The sequence below is a fragment of the Lycium barbarum genome, chromosome 12 (genome assembly GCF_019175385.1).
Source record: "Lycium barbarum isolate Lr01 chromosome 12, ASM1917538v2, whole genome shotgun sequence".
NCBI classification, from domain to species: Eukaryota; Viridiplantae; Streptophyta; class Magnoliopsida; order Solanales; family Solanaceae; genus Lycium; species Lycium barbarum.
In genome coordinates, this window is record NC_083348.1 from 103,708,372 (window position 1) to 103,719,251 (window position 10,880).

Sequence of the window (10,880 nt, forward strand, 5' to 3'; positions counted from 1 at the left end):
TGCTTACGTAGAGTAGACAATCTTAAAAAAAAACAAGTTGTTTATATACATACAATTTGTGACGAGTACCATATGCTCCCTCCGTTTCAATATGTGAATTTATTTTTTTATTAATTTATATAAAAAAGAATGACTTCTTTCTATAATTGAAAATAATTTAACTTTATGAAATAATTTATAGCCACACAAACTATACGTGACTCATTTAACACTACAAGTTTAAAAGTCTTTTTTTTTTCTTAAATTTCGTGTCTAGTTAAATAGGTTCATATAAATTAAAATAGCGGGAGTAATTTCTTTTGGCAGGTCCACGGTCCATAGACCCCACGTTAACGTGGGTAATTCGCAGAATTGCCCTTCTTTTGGGGTGGTCTTTAAATTTTGCCCCTCATATTTGAAATCTTTAAATTTTGCCCTTCAGCTAAAACCCATGGGTTCCAGGTTCGAACCCACACACAGTCAAAATTTTTTAAACAAATCGCAAGGCAGAGTTTAAATTTCGCTATGCCCCCACCGACATACACTTGTGAAGGAATTACCAAAGTTATGCCAGATCCGGCATACTTATGCCTTATGGACAGACTTGGCATAAGTATGCCGGGTCCGGCATAACTTTGATAATTCCTTCACAAGTTTATGCCGGGTCGGACATAAAAGTTTGCCCATTAAAAGTATGCCCCCACCGGCATAAACTTGTGAAGGATTACCAAAGTTATGCGGACCCGGCATACTTATGCCTTATGGGTAGACTTGGCATAAGTATGTCGGGTCCGGCATAACTTTGATAATTCCTTCACAAGTTTATGCCGGGTCCGGCATAAAAGTTTGCCCATTAAAAGTATGCCCCCACCGGCATACACTTGTAAAGGAATTACCAAAGTTATGCTGGACCCGGCATATTTATGTCAAGTCTGCCCATAAGGCATGAGTATGTCGGGTCCGGCATAAATTTGGTAATTCCTTAACAAGAGTATGTCGGGTCCGACATACACGCGATCCAAACCTTGCCTTGCAAGTTTTTTTTTTTTTTTTAATTTATGCTTGAGCGGGGTTCGAACTCAGAACCTCATGATTTCTGCGTGAACGCTCAAAGTTGCAATGCGAAGGGCAAAAATTAAAGACCAGCAATATGAGGGGTTAATTTAAAGACCAATATGAACGGCAAAATTTAATGACCACCCCAAAAGAAGGGCAATCCGCCCAAAAAAAATGCGCTAACCCGTTTCCTTTCAATTGTGCCTTCTATTATTAGATCTGGTGATCATGCATAAAAAAATAGATCAACCTGTCTGAAATTAATCAAATTAAAACCTTAGCAAGTTTAGCACATTCTACATAAAATCCTTCTCATGCACCTTGCATCCAGCAACAAAGTTGACTGTTAGACCCTTAAACACACTCTAATTAATTTCAACAAACTGTACTCTAATTATTTTTCATAGATCTGTATGTAATTGCATTGGATCCCAGATTTGTCACAGGTTTGACTTGCACACTAATTGCTCTGTATTAGCGATCAGAGCATCAGGGCTAGCAACACCCAAAGAAGTGCTGGAATAAATTAAGCATTAAAAGCCAGTGTCACATTTTGCACTAGCTGGGAAATTGATAATTAAAAGAAACTTGGTGCATCAACCATCAAGTTAAGGAGATTATAAGATATGGTTGTTTAATAGAAACCTTAAGGCAGAATTCTGCCCATGCAAAGGCAGCATTTGCAAAACTGCTCACGCAAATTCTGCCTTTAGACCCAAATTTATGGACAATTTTACAAATTCTGCATTGAGGCAGAATTTGCAAAGACAGGGGACAAAAATTAAAGACCACCAATTTGAGGGGTAAAACTTAAAGACCACCAATTTGAAGGATAAAAATTAAAGACCACCCCAAAATGAAGGACAATTCGCGCAAAAAATGATATCCAACACTAGTATTTGATGTGCCCAAATAACACAACTGTGTTCGTTTTTATCGTTATTGTGTTTTAAATTATTAAATTGTGCTTGTTATTGTTACTTATCAAAGCAAAACATTAAATTTTAAGATTGAATACTTCAAAGTAGTTAGAGTTTAACAAACGCTAAATTTGTTAGTGCTTAATTAGAATTTATTGTTATAAAAGATACGGAAAAGGCTCAAAAATGCCCTTAAGGTATTGGAAATGGTTCAAAAATACCTTCCATTCATCTATTGGGTGTTGACACCCAATTTTGTCCCTCCTTTATTTCAATTTATTTCTTTGAGCTTCTAAATTCATTGCCAAGCCAAACACTTTATTTTCACTATTTTATTTTTTATTGCTACTACTATTAATATCGCTACTTTTATTTTCAACATTACGAACATTACTTTATCACAATTTTTTAATGGCTCGTCAGCATTATCGGATTTTTGTGCTCGTTAAAATTAATTATACTTTATCAAGTATTTTGTTCTCTACATATTAATCACTAATTATCATAGTATACATTGTACTAGTTATTAAATTAAAAGCCCAAGAATAATTAAAATAGCGGAGGAAGGATCAACAATTCTCAGCCAAATTAATGACCCAAAATACAAATACAATATTACTTCCCTATCCAAACAAACAACCCACATTTCTATTCCCCTACCCAACAGACCAGCCCACTGGATTAAACTTAAATCAGCCCACATTTTATCAGGTCCAGCCCAAACGAAATTGAACCGATCCGGCCCAAATCTTATTTCCCTAAACCCCTAATCCCTTTTCTTTTCTCCTTCACCAGCCGCTGCTCTCTCCCTCTTTCTTTTCTCTCATCTCTCTCTCTCCCTCACGCTCCCTTCCTCTCTCACACGCTCTCTCCCACTCTCCCCTGTCCCCCACGTTTTCTGCCACATCCACTTTCCTTTGCCCCCCACACGCTGTTCCCCACTCCTCTCTCATACGCTCCCCTCTCCTCGCTCTATAAAGAGAGAGGGAGATCGAACAGAAAGAGAGGAGGAACCCAAGGATCGGGAACCACGAAAATCCCCTACAAAACACAAGTTTTAATCAACAAAAAACAGCCAACATATTACTCTACTTTCATTTTTTAGTCTGAGACTTTGGTTACTTTGATCGGGTTCGAGTTTTGTCGAGTTCGGGCATAGATTCGACGACTTCGACACCCCAGTTCATTGCACACAAAAAAGGTAAACCCTGATACATTTATTGCTTTAATCTTTAGTTTCCGCTTTAGTTAGAATTCTGGCTCATTTATGTTTTCGTTGTAGTAGCTAGGTAGTTTCTTGGTTTTCCTATTATTTCTTTGATGTTTGGGAGCTGCTAGGATAGAATGTTAATCGCTGAAATGAATTTGAAAGACGTATACTGTGGTTTGGATGTTTAGACTGAATTTCCAGAATTTAAAACCCATTTAGAGTCGAATATACATATGGTATACAGTAAGCTGTCAAGGTAAGACGAAGGTATACATTCGATATACATCTGATATACACACCATGGTATGTATATCTTAGGTATATTATTTATATGATTAAAACAGGCCAGCACTGTGTCTCTTTTATTCTGTTTGTTTAAGTAATATATCCCTGTCATGAATGAAATCTGCTTGGGTTAGATACGATAAAATGGTCATATGACATGGCAAGGTTGTTTACTGATTTGATTTGGTCTCCAGTTTACATTCTATGCTCAGTTCTATTAGCACCCTTTTGGCTCATAAACACAGAAAGTTCTATGTTAGTCATTTGCTGATAGTTGGTGAATTCAAATTCTGCTCAGTAAGTGTATTGTTAAAATCTGTTGGCATACCTCGTTTACAGAAATTTATTTTCTTAAATAACTCTGTCGTATCTGCTTAATTGAGGCAGTTTGTGCTATATATAGTGGAACTTGTTTGATTAGGGGTGCACAACCCCGAGCCTGTTCAGTTCTCATCATGCTTTAGTATATGTTCGATTAAGCCGGTTCAGTCCTTTCCATTTCTTTTCGGTTCGTTCTCTACTATTATGCCTTACCTGTTTTGAAGCCAATAAATGAAAACATGTTATTGCTGTTTTTTTTTTCTCTGAGAATCTGCTGATGTTTCCTTTTCTTTAAAGACATATTTTGTTGCTTCTTGGTTTGTGGTTAGCATTATGAGAGGTCATTGCTGCCTTGCTTAGGACAGGCAGATGCTGCACTCTTGAGTTAAAATGTTGCTGTGTGTTCCGATATCACTACTATCTTATGGGACTGGCCCTTTTACTAATATAATCAGTAACCTAAAAACAATCTTTATCTTGGAGTTTGTATGCCATTGCTGTTAAACCTTGATATTAACCTGCATTTATATTTGCAAGCTCATCCGAACCTGAACTGTGCTTATTGAACTAAATTGTATTTATCTTGATTTAGCAAATTGAAAAGACCATTTGCTCGTTTTTTCTAATATTCCTGCCCAGTCACAGTTATGCAATAGTGTGTCAAACAGGTTCTGTCCAGTTTGAGTGTGAGTATGCCTTCTAAAACGAGTAGTCTATATAGTTATGTTAAATAATGTTGTTACTTTAATTTATTGCGTTGTTTTGTTTCCTTTATTCTCTATGTTGTTTGGCATGGTTGTTAACATACTTTAGTTTTGTACATTTTATGTCAAGAACTTGATTTGGAACTTTAAGGACTGTTTTCCGTATGATATAGCCAGTCTGACAGTTTCCATGTATGTTTAAACATTAGTTTAAATAAGTCTCTGTTCAACCTAGTTTATTCTCGATTAAATATTCAGTTTCCTCATCATAGTATTGTTTTCGTTCAATTCTATTTGTTTTTCAAATTCCTGTAGCTCAATTCTGTTTTAATTTTAATTCTGCTTTATCGTATAATCCTCAATCCTCTCCCTTTCATTTTCGTGTTCTGTTTTCATTTTGGGATGTTGTTAAAATCTCCACATCTGTTTTGCTTGCTTGCAGTCGATTATTAATCTATCGGGATGTCTTTTAATGGTTAGCCTTCACTTAGTTAAGTTTTAATGAATTGTCATTTGATCAGTTTTAGAGGATATGAGTCATTAGTTTGGTAATTCTCCTTTTATTGCTAGTGCTTTTCATTTTCTAGTTCTGTCCATTTATGCTTACTTAGTTTATTTTAGTATTAGCTTTTCCTTTTTGTGTGTGAGACCTGAACCAATATTAATTGTTAGTTCGGTTCATGCTTTGCTTGATTTAATTGGGTGAGATGTTTATTTTCCGTTTGCGGAGTATGATCGAGTATTCATTTCTAGTTCGTCATAAAAGCATAGAGTTTTAGTTCATGTTTAGAACTTGTTGTCGTAGCTAAATAAACAAGGACTGTTTAGAACTTCTTATGTGAAGGCTTAGTAATATTTTCTGATTTAATCGGATAAAATGATTTACCAAAGGATGATAACAGGTCAAGACTTTGTTTACTCATTGCTCTAGTAATACATATGGGCTGAATACTTTCCTTTTCGAGTTCAACTGGGCAGACTTCGATTTAGTTTTGTTAGAAGAAGTGTCATTCTCATATCAAAGCTATTTATTTCTTTCTATTATAATTCCAAAATTACACATGTTCTCTTGATAAATATATGCCTAGCATCTTGCTTTGAAAGTGTCTATATATATACATATATATATATATATATATATATATATATCCTTAAGATTAATTTCCTTCATTCGGGTTGGGCTGTGTGGTTGATTAAAGCATCTCAAGTAAAACAGCACGCAAGTTTTATTTAGTTAGTGTAATCAGTAGTGTGTGTTGAAGCTCTAACAAAGAGGATTTAAACAATTTTGACCCATGTGTATGTTGTCTGAAATGAATAATGGTCTGATCTTCTAGGAATAAGCCGTGTCTGATTCCAATACCAATTCGAGGAGTTAGTTTGTTTTGTCTCAAGTTATAGATTTTTAATATAATGCTTCAGTTAAAGTTGATTCCAGTATTCCGTTGAAATTAATCCATGACCTTTGTGTTTGTTTAAAATGTGCATTTTCTTTAAAGTTTAGATTATCCTCTTGTAAATCCTCATTGCACTAATTCTTTTTCTTTCATTTTTATGCATGACATCTCGCATACGAGTCCAAGCGACTCGTCATCTCCTTCCGCACTTGGCGTTGGGCTAAAAGCCCAACACAACTTCTCTCGAATCAGTCCCATACAGTAGCAGATATTCTGCAGTAATATATAAAGAAATCTGCTGGGTCGAAGCCCAACAGTCAGCAGACCGCAGCCGTCCAAGAAAGTGGGCAGAGCCCATTTACATTACATCTACTCCTCTATTTATTTTGTGCGCATTTAATGTGTATTGTATGACTAACATTTTTGTTTGTTAATTTAGATGAACCTTAGTGACATTAAGGGGTTAGTTTAATGATGGGTAGTTAATTCCATAAATTACATTCTCTTCTATTTATATTCTAAACTATTTATAGTATCTATAACATTTGTTTGGAGTAATTGATTTTCAAATAGCATGCCTACACATTCTTGGTTTAAAGGAATCATTTTTTATTCTTACCATCTTAGGATTTTCAAAACATCATAAATTTTATACTAATGTTAGCTCATTTTGAGAAATAAAAGGCAAACTAGTTTCGACGGATAACGTTTCCGCTTTAGTTCCTTTCCAACACTTGAAATACATATTTGTCTATAACAACCTTTAAAACTTTTAAATAACTCTTTAATTTTAGTCATTTTCTCCAAATACATATAAACATTACAGGTCCCGCTTTTTTCAGTTTATTTTTTTTTACTAAACTCTTTTATGCAACTATTATTTTCTACAAGTTTTACTTTAAATAACTTTAGCAACATTTTCTTAAATATTTAAAAATTACATCTACATTTTGGCTTTAATTAATTAACATAAGTCCGGTCGGTTAACCATTGTTAATGGGTCTTAAAGGATGCCTAATACCTTCCCTTTAGACTAATTGAACCCTTACCTAGAATCTTTTGGTTTCGTAGACTTTACAATAATATCAACTTTAGATAACTACTTTAATAAACTTTAGGTGCCCTAATTCACCGTAAATAATTAGGTGGCGACTCCTTAAAACAAACAAAAAATAGGAATCTTCAATATGTCGTACTTCTAATTTAATCCCGCTTAAAATGGGGTATGACATTGGGTTAAAAATGCCCTTAACGTTTTCTTTAGGCTCAAAAATGCCCTTTAATTAAAAGATGTATGAACATGGAATTTTATTAAACAAATGACTATTTTTTATTGGTCCACATAAATTTTTAACCCAATAAAAATACCAGACCCGAACCAACACTCAAACCCAGCTTTTCTCTTAATTTTGGGGCTTCTTTTCTTTGTCCTAGAATGTAATCATTCAAAGAATATGGAAGATTTTTACAAAGTGATCCTCCTCCAAGGTTTGTGCTTTCTTTCCCATTTTTGGTCAAAATTTTTGTCTTTTAATTTCTTAATTTGCGAGTCCCATGTGTCAATTTAATAAAATGTGGAAATGGGTATTTGTAATTTCAATGTTTTTGCTAGTATTAAGTACACTCTGATATAAATTCTTGTATGTAATGGTTAGTTTTTCCGTTTAGTTTTAGGATTTGCTCTTCATTTTTCTTCGGGAAAAAGAGAATTGAAGTGAATTCAGTGTTTCTACTAGTTTCAAGAATTTAGTTGTCATTGTTTCAATTTATGTGGAGTGGGAAATTCAATAACCTTCATTTCCTATTAATTTTTTCTGTAACTTTAGCTAGTTAATAGATTTTACGTTCAAATTTTGCCAAGTTTGTTGTATTTTTAAAGCTTCAATTGTCAACTAGTCTATCTGATATTCCTCTTGGGGAAAGAAATAGGAGGTAATCCAATTCTTTGTCTTTATGCAATCGATTCCATTGAGTTTTATTTGAACAAGATTATGAACCGAATGTTGTTTTCAATTTAAGAGATGCAACACTGAAGGAGAGGGAAAATTCAACCATCAGTAATTCAGTATCGTTAAACAATGACTTGAAATGCGATAAGATTGTTGAAGGCAGTGAAAATCAGAATCCCAATTTTGCGCAACCCCTCCATGGTTGTTCGTACAAAATTGATGAAACAAACAATCAAGTCCAGTGCGAAGAAGAATGAAAAAGAAGAAGAGATCGTTGCACTCTTTTAGCTAGGAATTTATTTGCTGGTGGGGATTTGTTGAACAGAGTATTTGCTCGAGTCCGGAACCAAAATGACTCAAAAAAACCATTTTGAACTAAAATACCCTAACAAAAAAAAATGTTACCGAACTACCTTTAGCGCAGTAATTTACTGCGCAAAAGCAGTTAACGGGGATGGCTCTGTTAACTGTTATAGTGCAGTAATTTACTGCGCTATAGTGTGCCTTTTTTTTTCCGGCGCTTTTGGTTAACTCTTTTTTCATTACACTTTTTAACGTACTTTGACCATAGATTAATCATGCTTCGGGACCCCGAAATTTCAATATTTTATACAGAACCCTACTTATTTTTTTGCGATTAATACGTTAGGATCAATACATCAAGGATACACAAAAGTTCGGATGACCGTTTTAGTGGTTGAAAAGTGCTCGAACGCCATTTTCGTTTGAAGGCTCGGTGCCATTAGCTTGAAGTTCTTTACGAATACTTAAACTTGTTCATTAATAATTAATCAAAAGTTAGTCAAAATGGCAGCATTCGTACAAAAAAAAAGCACTTAATTAAATCGCATCATTCATAACCTTGAGCACATGAAAATACTTAAACCTGTTCATTATTAAGAAACCCAAAACTTTTTAAATACAATCATCAAAGTAAGAAAAAAACTTAAAAAAACATTCATCAATTAATGCCCTTTATTTGATCTTCCACCACCACCGCGAGATGTGCCACCACCACTACATCTACCGCCACGAAAGTTTCCTCCACCACGAGAGGTACTTCCACCGCGAGATGTAGTTGACCACCATGCCGTAAGGTACACTTGCGCTTATCATGACCAACATAATTGCAAAATGAGCATTTTCGAGCGTATCACCCGGTGGAACATCCATTTCATTATGAATACGCGAGTATGCATTTTTCTGAATTTACGGATAAATGCTTTATTTGTAACCATTGAAAATTGATCCGGTGGCCAATAACTCTCACTACTAAGTGGGTAGAACCTTCCAGCATACGTTATTTCATAATTTTCAACTATATATTCCTCAGTCATGTACGGGGAGACGTTCTTTCCCATTGCGATAAAACACTTGAAGGCGTGAGAACATGGCATGTGATATGATTTCCACTTGCCGCATGTGCATGTTCTTGGAATCCTACAAATTATGTGGATGTAACCTCCTTTACCTTGGTGCACACTTGTTGTGAGTTCAAATATACGCTCTGCAGAGTTGTACTCCATCCGGTCATGTTTCTGAGCCTTATATTTGTGGTACTCGAACAGTTTTGACGATTTTGGCATCCATCTTAGACCTGCTGCTACATGTGCTTTGGCCTCTTTTGATCTATTGACGAACCGCTCCACAACCTACTTAAATGTCATTCTCACCATTGCGGTGACGGGTAGTTCCCGTGCAGATTTCAACAAGCCATTGAATGACTCAGAGTTGTTTGTTGTCGGCATACCCCATCGCCTACCTTCATCCTGGTGTAATGTCCATTTTTCTTTATCAATTGCATTCAACCAGTGGAAGGCTTCCTTATTCGTCTGCCTAATAATGTCCATCTGCAGGTTAAACTTCTTCTCCTGATGCTATGTTGCAGCAACCCACATCCAATTGCAAAGTGCGGGGGTTCGATATGCCTTTTGAAAGTTTTCCTTCAAATGCCTTAAACAATAACGATGGTAGGCAAAGGGTGGCTGCCACCCCTGCAAATTGAACATATAATGCAATATGCCAGCATGTCTGTCTAATATTACACATATTCCCATGCGATCCTTAATAATGTGTTGCCTTAAGTAGTCCAAAAACATACCCCACGTGCTAATGCTCTCATTAGCTGTAATTGCAAAAGCTAGAGGGAATATAGCTGCAATTGCAAAAGCTAGAGGGAATAAAGCTCCATTTGCATCAATTCCAACTGCTATTAGTAGCTTTATGTCATACTTCCCGCTCACATGTGTTCCATATATTGATATTACAGGCCGACAATGAGCAAAACCATCAATGTCGGGCCCAAAACACAAAATCAAAAATATTACTGGGCACACCAGGCTTCGATTTGAGCTTCCATTCAACAACAGTACCATGAATGAAGTGTTGTAGAGCCGCCATGTATCTCGGCAACTTCTTAAAAGAGCCCTCCCAATTGCCGAAGACTATCTCATGTGCACGCCTACGCCCAAGATACGCCTTTCTCATTGTAACAGTTTTGCTATATACTTTCAGGACGGATCTAATACAATCTTTAATAGGGAACTTGAAAAATTTGAAATATCAGCATATAACAACGAGGAACATTATATTAACACCAAAAATAAAATAAACTTAGGCGAAGGGGATTCCTTGGGTTTTCTCTAATGTCGCCAACTAATACCCGCGCAATCAAATTAGTATCTAGATTGCAATGATCACCTGGGAGGTCACCTATATCACAAGTGTGCTTTGTGTAGAACTTTGAAATAGTCCACATCTTTTCAGCAGTTTCCTTACCACGGAGCATCCATTCGCAGCCTTGATATTTTCGTTTGCAGACCAATTCGCCAAAGTTTTCATATGGAATCGTCAACTCTAAACTCCATCATCCACTGGATGCAATAAATCTTAACAGCCCTTTGCAATGATTTTTTTGAGTTGAAAATCATGCATTTTTCAATATGAGCATTTTCTTTTAAAAGATCCATTGGCTCTTTCCACAAACTTCGCTGAATATGATCATCATCCATAGTAAAGACAAAGGCATTTGGGCGATCTTGAAGATGATCAAGATAGGG